Here is a 5,931-nt window from a genome sequence, read left to right as displayed (position 1 = left end):
GATGGTAGCTTTGTTCCCGGCAGGGTTCTACGGGCTGCAAGCTCTGGAAGGGAGCATTAATAAACACACCTTCCTGATGCGTGTAAGGCTAAGTGTGGCTTCCCTGGACTCCCTTGTCTAACTAGCTGCCATCTAACCCTTGCTGTTAGCAAGTCACTATGCATTAAGATAGTAAAGGTGAAAAAGGCTTGTGGAAAATCCCAGAAGTCTGTTTTTATCACTTTATGAATCCACATATATATATAGGCAAAATTTTAAACTGATCATTTCAGGAGGCTCCAAAGAGCTGCATTTTTCCATGACAATGAACCCATTTAGTTTGTTTTCATAAGAACTTGTTCTTCAGGTAAAACAGGGTAGTTTTTTTTTCCAGCCAGACTGATCAGTCCATGCAAACGTCTCACTGGAACAGAGACACTTTTCTGTGGTTAATAGCAAGAGGTCTCTGTTTTACACAAGCAAAATAATCAAACACTCCACTGCCAGCTTGGATTATTCCAATTTATTGATTTATACTATTTAATTGCACTTCTCCTTACTCAAAGACCTCTCCAGCTTTCCTAAGCATATCACATATACTGGGATGTGTGAATGCTACAGGGGCCAGTGCACACCCTGCTTTCAGTAGATGTGGCTGGGAACTGTGTCATTGTCCTCACTGCAGTGCTGAGACAGAACCAGTAAGGAGGTTGCTCTAAGCCAAGGTAATCAAACCAAAACAAAAACAACCTTCTTCCAGTGGGGACTCTGCTGCCTATAGTTACGCCAAGACTGGTCCCAGTATGGAAGGCAGTTTGGAGAAAAGGGAGTATTCAGTTCTAGTCTTTGAGGGATGAGTACTCGTCATCTAGAAATTGTAGCTACCTAGTTTTAAAGTGTTCCTTGGCAAGATAGATACAGTAAGGAATGGTAGTCCCTGAAACAGTTGTGTGCTGCTGAGGGATCTTGGGTCAGAAAGAAATCAAAACACAAGCCCTTCTGATATCTGGGGGCACAGATGCTAAAGCTGTAATTATGTACTGCAACCTAGAAGATACAGTCCACAGAGAAGACAACATTAAGACCATATGACCTTGAGACTTTGCTTTGTTGCCAGCAGAAATTCTAGCTATGCCAGAAGTGCTCTGTTTTGGGCATCCTCCCAAGGAAGTTCTTTTCCTTACCAGAATATATAGATCCTGGTCTCCTTGCTGAGCTGCCCTTTGTCTCCAGCCTGCCTGTACGAGAGACAAATGTCCTCTGACTCCTTATGCACAAAAGACAAGTGAAGAGTCTCTATCCTAGACTATATACCTACATATACCCTCTAAAATTACACAGGGATATCAGGCGTCTCAAGAGCCTGTTATTTCTTTCCTCTTCTGCTCAGAAATTTTCTCACAGAGACACATTTTTTAAAGTCTTTCCTACAAACCAAGAAGCCAGGAGGAAGAAATCACTCTTGCTTTTGCCTGGTGTGCCCAAAGATTCCCTCCCCCTTACCACCCTCTCTCTCACTGTCCTGTTCTCACCCTTTCACTCTTGCATACCAATAGCCATTAGTGTTGGTGATGGCAATGATTTGGGCTGGTTTTGAAGAGATGAGAAATGTTATTCTATAATCCCCAACACCCCAGAAATGAGCATATTTTTCCCTAAATCATTATGCAGCAAATTCACACCTGTAGCATCAAGTGCTAAAATGAGAAGGCATACAGCATTCTGCTTTACTCACCTGCTTCACCGCACAACTCTCTGCACACCTTCAGATGTATTAAGATTTTCAAATCCTACAAAGCTCACAGCAACATGGTTTAAAAGCCAACCCACCATTTTAACAGTTCCTCCTTTCACCTTAAAAATGGAATTCCCTTTAATTATGGAATCCTCTTTAATTATAATTCTTTTACCTGATCAAAATTTTCATCCTTGGCCATAGATTTTCTGAACATGAAAATGTTACAGGTTAAGATCCAGTAGCTTGTGTCAGTTAAGGAGCAGAAATGGCTGGTAAGAAACACATTTTTTTGAAATTGCTGGACCATTACCTTTCATTATCCTTCAGTCTGGAGAGCAAGCATTCTGTTAGAAAAATTGCTCTTAATAGTAAGTGGTGAGCTTTTGGAAGCCTCATCAGATGCCAAGATTTCCTGTTTCTTGATGAGACTGGAACCGACTTCTAGAGCCCAAAAGGTTCCACTTGAAGAACATGACATTGTCTGTTACTGCCCATCACCACAACGTAACTTGCCCATACCTTGACTGTGGGCAAGAAAGAAAACAAAATGATAATGCAGACAACCCTCTGTGCTTAGGAACACAAATATACCACGAATCAACCCACAGGTATTCTGCAGAAAGATTAACTTCACCCATGATATACAGTTTGGCTATCACACTGTATTTACTTACCATGGCTCCTATTAACAGATTTAGTGCACACTTACAAGGCAAACCAGATCGCAGGAAAAGACTTGTCAATACCACTGAAATACATGGAAACTCTTGGTGTAATCAAATGGTAATTTTAGTTTCAGTTACAGAAGAGACAGTTGGACAAGTTTGACCAGTTCCTTTGTAGGTAACTGAGTCTTCCCTACACAATACTTTTTGCAGGTCTTTTATTAGGACATTCTTGAGAATATATGTTTATGCATATTTTACCCTTTTTTTTTTTTTTCCCAGTTGCTAAGGTCCTGATCATTCCTACTAAGAGACAGAAGCTCTCAGGAGCTTTCAGGCCATGACTGACTCTTCTGTGTCCCTCAGCTCATATGAAGTCCTGTAGATTGCTTCAGTCCTAGGAAGGTGCCTGGGCTCCTTTACACTGGACAAATATGGCTTTGAGTAATTCAAAATTTAAATACATACTGGCATCTTGTGGGCTATGTCATTACATCCTTTACACTGGCTTCAGCAGTTTCGCATTCTTGGAATAATAGAATGATAAAACTTTGAGTACAAGACTAAAAGGAGTAAACCTTCTGTAGGCCAAAAGGATACCTTTTTATTTAAAAATAAAAATTACTTCCCCAATCCCTGGTTTTCTTATGATTGATTGTTATACGATCTCAAAACTCTTATCAAAAGCAGACTATTAAACAATTTACCAGTCTTGTTTTTCGTGTTAAAAACAAAATATGTGGATCCAGGTTCAAAACAGGTAAACATTCCTTCTTTGGGGTTTGTCAGTTCCCAGTGCTCCTTTCACACCTTGGTGAAATGGCCAGGATTTGATTATTTTAAAGTTACACAGGCAGCTGTTTCCACCATGTCCAAGTCCAGCCAGTTCATTCAGTTACTCAAGCAGGAACCAAGCAAACTTTTTCTTTGGAAAAAGTTCATAATGTTAGACTACAGAGCACATTCTTTAATCTCTTCTACTCCTTCGTAAGTCTGAGGTTCTGTCACCCTTTTCCATATGGGGAATGACTTCATTCCTAACAAGCGAGGTACTTTTCAAGAGGAGAATGAATTACAGATCTCAGCCTGTGTATTTAGCGATCTTTTACTTTACTTGCGTTAACAGCAGCAGTGCTGAAATAGTGCAGGTACAAGAGGCCGTTCTATGTGTATATGGGTCCATCCATTCTGAAGGACACAAACTAGGCTATTTTGAGCCTAAGAACTAAGAGGCAGATAAGAGAGAAAGCAGCAATACGTAACACAGAAGTTGAGTAGCATGGTCCATTGGTGAGAAAGGGCCAGGAATTGCAATACTTGAGTCCTTTGCCAGACTGTTTAAGCTTTATCTTAAATGCTCTGAGCCATGTTGCCAACTCTGGTGCCAACATGGCTTTTAATTCAGAGTAAATAATTTGGCCTTTCTCTGCATTAATCTTTGCTGTCATCTGAGTAAACCTGACACTGCCGCCCTGCTGGGGATTACACAGTGCACAAGCTTGAGCAGGTTCTTCTGCACTGGAGCTAATTGTACCTCCTTCTGTGACTTTCAGACCATGCCATGAGAATGTGGCATCTGTTGCACTCAGGTGCTGGAGCCTGAACCATATTAGTACTCAGAGGAGAGTGGACTCTTCTCATTCCTCGTGTGCAAGGAATTCACCTCTTTGTGAATATGTGACATTTGGTTTTAGACATTAGAAAACAATGCTTGTGTTGTCTAGAGCATGCAGTTCTTTGTCTGCCTGTCTGTTACACACAAAGCTGCAAATGCTGCTTTCATTCATGTATTTCTTCTGTGCCTTTGAATGGAGTAATTTTTTGACTTCTGAGCTGCCCTACATTATCCTAAGCTGACGGTCGCTCTTGCAGACATCAGCAATTACATCTACAGACTTGGCAGAAGAAACAAGGTTATCCCCAATGTAACTCAGAAAAAGCATTTTAACAAATTGTAAACTTACCACTTCCCTTTGTTTAAAATGGTTTTGAGGGAAAGAACATACCAAAAATAACAATGCAGGTCCATTTCTAAACCGTGCCAACTCACCAATCAACAGACACACTTTCTAAGACCACCTGTGTGCAGGCTGCCTGGTTCCTCCACTATAGAGACAGCAGGAGAGTGACAGGAACCAAGGTCCCATTTGGTGATCTCTTCAGTCTCAAGACCTCTTGCAACTGCAAATTCTCAGGTTAAGGATAAGATTTTCCAAAGTAGACTGACTGTAGAGGAAACATCCAGAATTGTTAGCTACTTTTGAAAGTCTTGCAAGTAAATGCGACACCCTACCATACATGACTGCTAAGTAGCTGACATTTCAGAATAATTTGCCAAGCCATATTTATCTTGATCCTTTAGAGAGTCAGACGTGCTTTACCTGGGGACAGCTCTTGCTCCCAAGTGCAATCTTAGTTTTTGTTTTTACATAACCCTGTGTATCTGCTGATCTTGGAGTACCTATAAAAGGACAGAGTGTGTTATTAGTCTGTTACCATGACAGAAACATAAACAGGATAACAGTTTAAATGTGATAGTCAACAACCAAATGACCAGGGAACAAACGAGGCATTGAGCTAATCTTTGCCCTGTTCCTGAAGTGTGAAAAAGCTTATGAAACAGAAGACATCATAGCTGGTTCTGAAAAAAAAAAAAAAAATCTCAAGTTTGTTACAGGCAAACCTACCTGGAGAGAGGAATTCAGCCCTCTGGGAAACAACTGTGTTGTAGGTATTAATGTTGTAGTCTGTGGTACAAAGAGACCTGGGCAGCGAGCTGAAGAGAATGGATGAAGTGTGCCAAGAATACGCTTTTAATAGAGAAAGTAAAAAGAGAAGTCTAGTAATACACATAGCTTAGCTTAGTTCCTATTGTCAGCTCAGTTTCAAACCTTCTGATTACAGAAGCAGCAGCCCCACGCATCTCAAGTGCTTCTGCACGGCCAGAACTCCTTTCTGCTAATCCTAAGCACTTCTTAAGACTACCTCTGCCGTCAGAAGAGATCAGAACAGCTGATATAAGGTCCTTCAGACCTCAAATTCTATTTTTAAAAAAATAGAGAAAAAAAAGACAGAGAGAAATATGTTAATTACAGTAAGGCCAAAGAGTAAATAGGAGGATTAGCTCCAAATGTGTTAGACAAAACAATGCTTCAAGAGGCATTTGAACATTTCAGTCCTGATTAAGTGGCACGCTCTTGCCTGGTGTGAGATGGCAACAGTGCAGCCCTCATAACCAGACTGTGCAACTAAGCTGACATCTGTTTTGTACTAGTGAATTGATGCAAAGCAGGCTGATTTCATCAGTGACCACTCTCTCATGACATTCCACAGATGTAGAAGGGGAGTGGACAGCAGGCTAGATTTCCTTCACCAGTATAAATTGTTGGCTTATACTCAAGTCAGTGAAGCACTGCCAACTAGTACCTGCTGAAGATCAGTGCAAGAACCTCAAAAGTCAGTATCTTAGAGCCCTTTATACCTTGTTTGCCATAAAGCAATTCTTGTCTAAGAAAGTGTCCTTGTACAGGAGGCAACTTATACATTGAA

The sequence above is a fragment of the Caloenas nicobarica genome, chromosome 5 (genome assembly GCF_036013445.1).
Source record: "Caloenas nicobarica isolate bCalNic1 chromosome 5, bCalNic1.hap1, whole genome shotgun sequence".
NCBI classification, from domain to species: Eukaryota; Metazoa; Chordata; class Aves; order Columbiformes; family Columbidae; genus Caloenas; species Caloenas nicobarica.
This window is presented reverse-complemented; position numbering follows the sequence as displayed.